The sequence below is a fragment of the Chrysochloris asiatica genome, unplaced genomic scaffold (assembly GCF_000296735.1).
Source record: "Chrysochloris asiatica unplaced genomic scaffold, ChrAsi1.0 scaffold00183, whole genome shotgun sequence".
Taxonomy (NCBI): domain Eukaryota; kingdom Metazoa; phylum Chordata; class Mammalia; order Afrosoricida; family Chrysochloridae; genus Chrysochloris; species Chrysochloris asiatica.
In genome coordinates this window covers 4,191,706-4,202,625 of record NW_006408701.1, presented here as the reverse complement: position 1 = coordinate 4,202,625, position 10,920 = coordinate 4,191,706, and the positions used below count along the sequence as shown (strand labels likewise).

At 37.0% G+C, this 10,920-nt stretch overlaps 1 pseudogene; it reads right to left on the bottom strand.

The window, feature by feature from the left end:
- Positions 1 to 5,589: 5,589 nt before the first annotated feature.
- LOC102811295 lies at positions 5,590 to 7,656 on the bottom strand (annotated as a pseudogene).
- Positions 7,657 to 10,920: the final 3,264 nt, after the last annotated feature.

Sequence of the window (10,920 nt, the reverse complement as noted above, 5' to 3'; positions counted from 1 at the left end):
TTCACAAATGGGGGAAAAGTGATAAAGTCATGACTGTATTAAGCTTAGAGCTGTAGAAATGGAGTCAGAGATTAATTATGTAAGCATATTATGAATAAATCTATTTTTAACATAAATTAATAGATAATTTCCAAACATTATTAAAATTGAATAGAAATGAGGTAATTTAATACAATGTTCCTTAAACCGCAGGTCTTCTAGCAAGTCCTTCACTGCCCTATGCTCTTAATCTGCCAGGCCTGCTCCTGTATCATTACAGTGACCTAGTACCACACAAAATCAGGCTGTAAACACTCTCTTGTTGGTTACCACCACCATGCTGGACTATTCATTTTGATTCAGTTTGTACTCTATTTCCTGTCCCTTTCTTAATCATCTTAACCTCATCACTTTGCAACTCATTGGCCTCCAATCACAACCCCTCAGACCAGATGCTTCCATAGCTTTAGGCCTTTGCCTCCACACTTGATAATGTTTTAGACTCTCTCTTGGGATCAATACCTTGCTGGAATCTGTCTGGTTTCATGGATATTGTATCTCAAACCAGGCACTTGATAGTCCTTTCTTATTTCTGGCAAAAATTTTCCTTCCTACAACATTTATCTTTCTATCTTAGCTATTTATGAATTTGCTTTACATAATAAAAATGCAACTTTTCTGTCCAATCCCCACCTTTACTTTGTTCAACATTCAAAGCAAAATGATGAAAAAATAACATTAACATTAAAAACTAGGCTGACCACCTTATTCCAGTTTTCTCAAAATTCTCTTCACTTTGAAACTATAAGTTCCCCTTCCCAACAACCTCTTCAGTCCTGGCAAAACCAAGATGATCAGTTATTCTATAACATGTTCAGAACTTCAAGATTTTTGAGCTATCCCATTGCTTTCTAAAATCATACACACAGCCCTGCAGTCAATTCAGACTTGTAGCAAATCTATAGAACTGCCCCCTAGGGATTCAAAGACTAAATATTTATGTAAGCAGCCTACTGCATCTTTCCCCTGTCTAGTGGTTGTTGTTAAGTGTTGTCGAGTCAATTCCAACCCATAGTGACCCTGTATAGGGTTTCTGTATAGGGTTTCCGAGGAGCAGCTGGTGAGCTTGAACTGCGAACCATGCAGTTCAAACAGTTTTGCAGTCTGGCGCGTTAACCCACAGTACCACACCAGGACTCCTGTCTAGTGGTAGGTGGGTTTCAACCACTGGCCTTTTGTTTAGCAGCTGAATGCTTTACACACTAGCTCACTGCCATCAAATGGATTCCAACTTATAGGGTTTCCAAGACTGTAAATCATTACAGGAGCAAATAGCCTTGTCTTTCTCCCACAGAATAGCTGGTGGATTTGAACTGCTGACTTTGTGGTTAGCAGCCCTATGTCTAACCCACAATGTCACCAGGGTTCCTTATATACATGCACACACACACAGTATACTTCACAAATGGGGAAAAATTATAAAGTCATGACTGTACTAAGCTTAGAGCTGTAGAGAATATAACCAAGAGTACTTCACTGGAGATGTATTTAATTTATTATTAATAGCAGGTAGGAGCACTCTCTAGAAATTTGGTTTGGGAAGGAAAGGATTTACACTTGTGATACTGATTAAATTCACAGTGCTTATTAGTCTTTTCAGCTTAGCTTAACACTAATCTCAATCTAGTTTTTATTCTAAACTAATATAATATGTCTGGGCTGGGGCTCATATATCAATCAACTATTCCAATATTCCCGGTTTTATGGTTTACTTAGATTCTTGGAATATTGGGGAATATAACTAAAATATGAAGGATAATTTGAAAACCTTAAAGGATAGACACTGTACATAGGGACTGCAGTCTCCAGTTCACTACTGTTCAACTGGCTTGCTTCAATCATTTATATTACCAGCTTGTTGTTAGTTCTGTTAAGTGCCATTGAGTCATTTCTGACTCATAGAGACCTTATATAGGGTTTCCGAGGAGAGGCTGATAAGTTCGAATCGCCAACCTTTTAGTTCAAACTAATCTTGCGGTCCAGTGTTTAGCCTACAACCCCACACTAGGACTTCATTACCAGCTAGAATTCTATAATCATTTGACATTTTGATTACTTGAGTACTCAAATCTTCACCTCATTTCCCAGTCTTTCTGCTCTACATTGTTTAAACCAGTGTTTTTAAAAGTAAGTCACAAAACTCTTAAGTGGAAAAAAAAAAAAAATCTGAACACAGGGGGTGCTCTGTAAACATGTCTAACACAGACTAAAGGTGCCCAATAAAAGTTTATTAAAAGAAGTAAATGTTGGAAAACAATCACCTATGTCCTGAAGTTATATATCTCTTGCAATTGTAGAAGAACAGGTGCAGTAACTTAAAAGAAATAGACTTTGCTATTAGGAACCTGCACTTATGAGCCTTGCCTATTGCTTTGAAAATCAAGACATGTCACTAATTAGCTTATATTACATTTAAGCTTTTGCTACTTGGAAAAGGTCCATTATAGCCCTAAGCTTTGTCTCAATGATACCAAGCATCTGGATAAACAGCGACAAGCTCAGTTTATCATTTGGGTAATAATAAGTCCATCTACTTTGATAGTAATTCTAGTTTTTTTTTTGTTTTGTTTTTTTAAAGCACTACCACATTTGTGGTTTCATTTGAGACTCAGCAGCAATTGGGAATCATTTAGTGGTTTGGACTCAGGCTATGGAGTCAAACAAACCTGGGCTCAATCCTCCTGGTTCTATATTTACTAGTTATGTGATTTTTGACAAGCTATTTAACTTCTTTTAGACTTAATATATTCAATTTAACATAAGGATAATAATACATGTCACATCAGACTGTAGTGATGATTAAGTAATTATGTAGGTTAAGTGCTGAGCAAAGAACCTGAAACATAGTAAGTGCCAATAACTATCAGCTGCCATTATTATTATTATTATTATTATTATTATTATTATTATTATTATTTAGTATTACTAGAAGCCCTGGTAGCATAGTGGATTATGAACTGGACTGCTAACCGCAAGGTCAACAGTTCAAACCTGCCAGTAGCTCCTCAGGAGTAAGATGAGGCTTTTATCTCCCATAAAGATTTACAGCCTCGGAAACCCTATACAGGGTTGGTAAGCATCAGAACAGATTCCACAGTACACAGCTAGTGCCAGTCATTATGTTTACATGATACAATGTTTACATGATCAACTATTCCTTCCATTTTACTATGTAAGGGAAGCCACAGAGTATGCATGGGGTGATGGAGGATTTATAATATAGCTTATCTAAATAATATAAGGGCATGGATTCAAACATAAAGAGCATCAAGTGTCTCACACTTCTAACTTCAATAACCCTAGACTAAGGTGTGGTGCTGTGAGGCACACCACTGGACTGCAAGGTCAGTTTGAACCACAAGGTCAGTGGTTCAAACTCACCAATTGTTTCTTGGAAACCCTATACAGGGTCATTGTGAATCAGATCTGACTAGACTGGCACTTAACAACAACAACAAAAACAAGAGCAATCAAAAGTAGCAATGGCATGCAGGATGGTTTATACTACTGCAATAGACAGAATTTACAAAAATGTATAGACAGCAACCTCTTCCTCTTTCTGAATCTGATCTTTAGCTTTTCCATGGTGACAGACACTTTTAACATATCAGGACCCATACTCATTTCCTTCAAGTTAATTCTGACTCATGAAAACACTGTGTGTTACAAGGCAGAACTACTCCATAGGGTTTTCTTGGTGGTAATCTTTACAGAAGCAGGCCACCACCTATCTTCTGCAGTGTTGTTGGGTGGATTTGAACCACCAGTCCTTAGGTTGGTTGTTGCTGTTATTTCTGACTCAGCGCAACCCTATGCAAAACAGAACAAAAAATTACCGGATTCTTTGCCATCCTCACAATTGTTGTTATGTTTGAACCCACTGTTGTTGCCACTGTGTCTATCCATCTCAGTAAGGGTCTTCCTCTTTGTCACTGACCCTCAAATTGACCAAGCATGATATCCTTCTCTAGGATATCCTGACAACATGTCCAAAGTATGAGGCATGAAATCTGGCCTTCCTAGCTTCTAAGGAACATTCTGGCTGTACTTCTTCCAAGACAAATTTGTTTGTTCTTCTAGCAGTCCATGGTACTTTCAATAATGTTCATGAATATCATAACGCAAATGTATCAATTCTTCTGCAGTCTTCCTTATTCACTGTCCAATTTTCACATGCATAAGAACCAATTGAAAATATCATGGTTTAGGTCAGGTGTACCTTAGTCCTCAAAAAGATATATTTGCTCTTTAGCACTTGAAAGAAGTCTTTTGCAGCAGATTTGCCTATTACAATACCTCATTTCATTTCTTGACCACTGATTCCATTGGCATTGGTTGTGAATCAAAGCAAAACAAAGTCTTTGACAACTTCAGTCTTTTCTCTGTTTAACATGATGTTATTTACTGATCTAGTTATGAGAACTTTCATTTTCTTTACAATGAGGTGTAATCCATACTGAAGGCTGCAGTCTTCGATCTTCATCAATAAATATTTCAAGTCTTCTTCACTTTCAGTCAGCAAGGGAGTATCATCTGGACATTGTAGCCTATTAATGATTCCTTCTTCAGTCCTAATCCTATGTTCTTCATATAATCCAACTTCTCTGATTATCTTCTCAGCATACAGATTAAATAAGTATGATGAAAGGCTACAACACTGACACTTACCTTTCCTGATTTTAAAACAGTCAGTATCCTCTTGTTCTGTTCCAAAGACTGCCTCTTGGTCTATGTACAGGTTCCTCATGAGCACAATTTAAGGTTCTGGAATGGCAATTGTTTGTAATGTAATGTAGTTTATCATGATCCTCACAGTAGAATGTCTTTGCTTAGTCAATAAAGCACAAGTAAAAAGCTTTCTGGTATTCTCTGTTTTCAGTCAAAATCTATCTGATGTCACCAATGATATCCCTCGATCCATGTTCTCTTCTGAATCCAGCTTGAATTTCTGGCAGCAATGTTCTACTGCAAATGTTTTAAAATTATCTTCAGCAAAATTTTATTTGCATGTGATATTAATGATATTGTCTGATGATTTCTGCATTCCAATGAGTCACCTTTCTTTAGAGTGGGCAAAAATACAGATTTCTTCCAAGCAGATGGACAGGTAGTAATTGTCTCCAGATCACTTGGCATAGACATGTGAGTGCCTTCAGCATTGTATCAGTTTGTCGAAATATTTCAATTTGTATTTCCATCAATTTCTGGAGCCTTGCTTTTCACCAATGCCTTCAGGGTAGCTTGGGTTTCTTCCTTCAATAACTTTGGTTCTTGATCATATGGTACCTCTTAAAATGGTTGAATAATGACCAGTTTTTTTGATACAGTGTATTCCTTCCATCTTTTTTTTTTTTCAGTTTTCAAATTTTTTTTTATTTTATTGGAAGGCCATGCGTTGCCTTCATTTATTGTATTTCAAATCACTGTACATTTAACTTTGTGAAAACACTGCCTGAATTTCCTAGTACAAATAAAAACAAACCCAAATCTAAAATTGTTTCAGGAATGTAGAGAAATCGCCAACATAAATAGCGAAAAAGTGCACCATAGTTACTGCTGCACTGCAGTCGTTTCTGCATTTCCCAGGTTTCTTAAATAACTATCTTGCTGGATATACACAATAAAAAGAATGATTATGAAAACAGACATTTACATATACCTCTAAAGTCTTATTGAGAATATCCTGTTGGTATTGGATATGCTTACCTGCTGGTTCATACCATTGTGCATATTTTGAACACTAGTTTCATATTGCTGAGTGCTATCATAATCATTCTGGTAAGTTCCTGTTGGATTACCAGTCCTAAAACTGGTCTGTATACCATCAGACACAAAATTACTTCCAAAGCTCCCATTGGTGTAATTTGCAGTACTGTAAACCCCATTTTGAGTTTTTACCCCCAAATCTCTCTTAAGCAGACTAGAGTAACCTCTGTCATAATTTTCTCTGTCTCTAAAGGTGGTGTATCTACCCCTTTTGCCTGCAGAGTATCTGTCTCAAAGATCATCCTTCATGACTCCTCTACCCCTGGAATGTCCTGAACCTCTGTCTTCGACCAATTGAAGCAACTTGGGATTTATTGCTTGATTGACTTCATGAAGCACAGTGATAAGTTTGCTCACTTGCTTTATGTTATTAGGTGTAAAGAAAGTGGATGCTGTGCCTGTTTTGGTACTGTGAGTAGTTCTTCCAATTAGATGAATATGATCCCCTGAGAAGTTAGGGTAGTCATAATTGATGACACATTTCACATCTTCCGCATTAGCCCTCTAGAGGCCACGTATGTAGCAATCAGGAGTGTTTTCATGTTTGAATTAACGTAGAACACAGTTTCACTCCTGTTGACTGTTGTCTCCATGGGTACTTATGGCAGGCCACCCATTTCTCATTTATGTAGTAAGTTCATTACACCTTCCTTTGGTTTCAACAGAAACAATAATTTTGTTCTCCTTCTCACTCATGATCTCTTCCATTAGATGAATAAGTTTTTCATCCTTATCCACATCATGGCACACATCCACAATCTGAAGAATGTTGTGGTGTGCACTCACTTCCAGTGCACCAATGTTTATATGAACGTAATCTTTCAGTAAGTCTTCTGCAAGCTGTCTTTACTTCTTTTGGCCAAGCCACACTACACATTAAGATTTGCCTATCAGGTCTTATCTGATCCACAGTCTTTCTTATTTGGGGTTCAAAGCCCCATATCAAGAATTCTATCTGCTTCATCAAGGACAACGTAGGTTGTTCTTCACAGATTAGTTTTCCCACACTCTAAAAAGTCATTCAGCCTCCCAGGTGTTGAGATACAGATTTCCACACTTCTCTCCAAATCACATATTTGTGGTCCCTTGGGAGCACCACCATAGAAGCAGGTATAATTCAAATGACATACTCTACAGTATTTAGCAACTACTTGTTGCACCTGTTGTGCCAGTTCCAGAGTTGGTGCCAACCCGAAGCAAATTGGCCCATCACCTCTCTCTAGGAATGGCTGATGTGGACAATGGCAGGCAGCAAGTAAGATAATGTTTTCTCAGGTCCATTCTGTGCTACTCCAACCATATCCAATCCACTTAAAGCAACTGGCCATCCCTTGCATAGAAGTAGGTTCAGTAGAGTTCTGTCTTGCAATAACATCCATGACATTTGCAGGGAAGTTTTCTTTATAAACATTCAAAACTGGCTTTGGGCAGTTGTGACCTCTTAACTTTAACTTCCTTACTTCTATATTTCACCACATCTTGCGCTGTTTACCTAGACAAATCAGGACGTTCTTGGTAAAATTCTTCTCAAATTTGGGCAGTTCATAAAAATTGCACTTCTTTTTAACTGGTTTCTCCCCAGGGATTCCCAAATTCTTCCCACATCAGGACCCTGCTCTATTTCCTCCAAATCGAGGTGACCCAAACCCTCAATACCAGCCACAGTCTCAGTCACTTGGATAACCTGACATGGCATCAATGGTTGTGGTTGATGGTGGTATGACTCAAGGTGAATCAGGGGCAATGAGTAGCTAGGGGTGGCAATGGTGAAGACTTGCAAAGGCCGCAATGGTGGAGAGCCGGTGATGACAAGAGTTGGAGCTGAACAACCAGAGACTGAAGGAAATGAATGAGGTCCCATTATCTTTTGATACTCCTGTATCATTAATATTTTGCACATTAAATCCTTCAATATTACAAAGTAAAGGTTGAATTTTTTTCTTCAGTTCATTTAGCTTGTAAAATACTGATATTGTTCTTCCCTTTTGGTTTCCTAATGCTAGGATTTCACACATTTCATTATAATACTTGACTTTGTCTTTTGAAGTTGCCCTTTGAAATTGTTTGTTCAGCTCTTTTACGTCATCATTTATTCCAGTCACTTTAGCCTTTCTACATTCAAGAGCAAGTTTCAAAGTCTCTTCTGACATTCATTTTGACCTTTCTTTTCTGTCTTTTCAATGACCTTTTACTTCCTTCCTATATGATGTTATTGATGTCATCCCACAACTCTCTGGTCTTTGATCATTAGTGTCTAATGCATCAAATCTGTTCCTATGTTGGTAGTTGAGTGCAGATCATTTGTATCACCCAGGAACCTTATGGGTATATCAGGCAACATCCATTAAGTATGTATGTGAGGTTGTTGCTGTTGTTAAGTGATGTTGAGTCAGTTCTAACCCACCATAACCCTGTATAGGATTTCTGAGGCATTGTTGCTGACTTTGAATTGCCAACCTTGTAGTTCAAACTGACACTGCTGTCCAGTGCTTATCGTACAATGTCACACCAGGACTCCACATATGAGGTAGCTGTTCAAATATGTTTGTAATAGCAAATTATTAAGACTACTATTTCAGAGAAAATATGCTAAAATATCAGGACATGTAGGGCTAAGTACTATATGACTTATTTATATATTAGAAAGTAAGACCTGACTGTAATCTTAAGTGGTGAAAGTCATGGGCACATCCTGGAGGATCTGGAGCAGGCTGAGACCAAATAAATGAAGTAAAGTGCTGGCTCCACAGGACCTATAAAACAAAGCCACAACAACAAAAACAAAAACTAGTTGCTGTCAAGTTTATTCCTTCTCATAGTGACCCTATATATGTCAGTGTAGAATTGTGCTCTGTGGGTTAAGTCTTAATTTATTTACATGCTGCTCGGAGTTTATAGTGCTCTCCATAGTATATTTGTTTAGTATAAGTAAACTTATCAATAGATTAATATAATACTACAGTACTTCCTAACAAAAACAAAACAAAATATATAGCTCTGATAAATAGTTTTTTACTTGGGACAAACTGGAGTTAATAAGAAAAGACATCTAATGACAGTTCAAGACAATTATATCCTGTCATAAAATATCGTGTTAAACTATACAATGTACTAGAAATAGTTCAAAATGGAAAGTTGTCTGATGCAATGGATGGGTTTAATTTCAAATTCAGCTGGTGATTTGCAAAAAAGAAATAAATTGACAATTCATCAACTTCAGACACAGATAGCTTTTCTTCAGATAGTGCTGCTGGGCAAGCAGAGTGATTTAAGCTGACTTTTTTTCTTCCTAAAAGGATTTTTAATTGACTGTATGCCTGGGATGTTTCTAGAGATATGTCAAATGTCGCAAAATAAACACTGGGTTGTTATTTGTTGAATTTGCCTCAGTGTCACCTATAATGTGTTCATTTTCTCAGCCAGTAATGTCCATATTGTTATTGTTAAGTGCTGTTGACTTGGTTCCAACCAACAGCAGCCCTGTATAGGGTTTCCGAGGAGAGACCAGTGAGCTTGGACTGCCGAACAATCTGACCTTGCTGTCCAGTGCATTAACCCACAGCACCACACCAGGTTTAATATTCATTCTTCATCCCCCAAATACTTCTTGAAGCTCCTGGTTATAGGAATCAGTCAATGTAACTTCAACAGGTTTATCACTTGTCACTCTTCTTTATTACATTTTTATGTAGATCTCCAACTAGAACCCATCCTCTCTTCTAGTTTTGTAATGACATTCAAAACATGTGCCAGGCTCAGTCATCTGCTTATGAAAACTATCTTTCTATTTAGTATTTCAACTGTCACCCACATTTGATGCACTTTGAACATTTGAACACTTTTCATTTGCTAATTGACTTTTATTTTCCAATTCTTTAGCTTCTTTTTCTATTTCATTTTCACACTTAATGGGATAAATAGCAAAATTTAGTAGGCCATTTCAAATGATTTATTCATAAGGTTTCCAAAACTGAGCAAACTGTTTCACAATTCTTCCAAAAACTTAAAAATAAAATGTCTACCTATATCAAAATGAACATAGAAGCAAAACTTTTCTTTGAATGCAAGAATGGTTATTTTTAGAAATGGACAGAAGCCTTTTCAAAATGCAAATTTTAATTTCCTAGTCTATGATATGAATATAAGACTCAAAATAATTAGGGAACATATTATATATAAACAAACCTATATCTCAATCCCCAATCCATCTAATTCATATACACGTTCTGTTGATTCGGCATCCTAAATAATTATGCAATCTGACTGATTCTCTCTACCTTCACTGCCAAGTAGACGGGGTTACTATTTATCTCCTGCTTGGACTACTACAATAACTTTGCAATTGCCTCTTTGCTTTTATTTTTGAGCTTTTTCCAAGTTTCCCACATGCTGCTTGGGAAATTTCTAGCCCACTCCTCTTAAACTGGTTGTTGTTTTGTTATTGTAAAGTACTATTGAGTCTGTTCCTAGATAGGGCTTCCAAGGAGCAGTTGGTGAGTTTGCAGCCCAGTGTTTATCCTACACTGCCACACCAGACTCCATTAAACTGGCTAACACATAACTAATCTTTCAGGACTCAGCTTAAATGACATTCTCTCAGAAAGGCCTCACCTCACCTTTTCTATTATAGCTAATAGAGAAACTTTTAAATAATATGTATTTTATTGATTATTCTATTAATTTTTGTCAGTAACTTGTTATATTGTTGACTACTGTATTCACTGAGAATCTTATGAATAGCAGAGAAACACTGTCAGATATATTGCTGAAAAATGAGCCCCTCAGGTTGGAAGGCACTCAAAATTCAACTGGGGAAGAGCTGCCTCCTCAAAGTAGATTTGACCATGGTGACGTAAATGGAGTAAATCCTATGGGAGTAAAACACTTGGAACTTTCATTTGCTGATGGGGTACAACTCAAAATGAAGGTAAACAGCTATAAACATCAATTAATAATCAAAAAATGGAATGTAAGAATTCTGAATCTAGGAAAACTGGAAATTATCAAAAATGAAATAGAACGCATAAACATTGATATCTTAGGCATTAGTGAGCTGAAATGGACTGGTATTGGCCATTTTGAATCTGAGAACCACATGGTTTACTATGCCAGGAA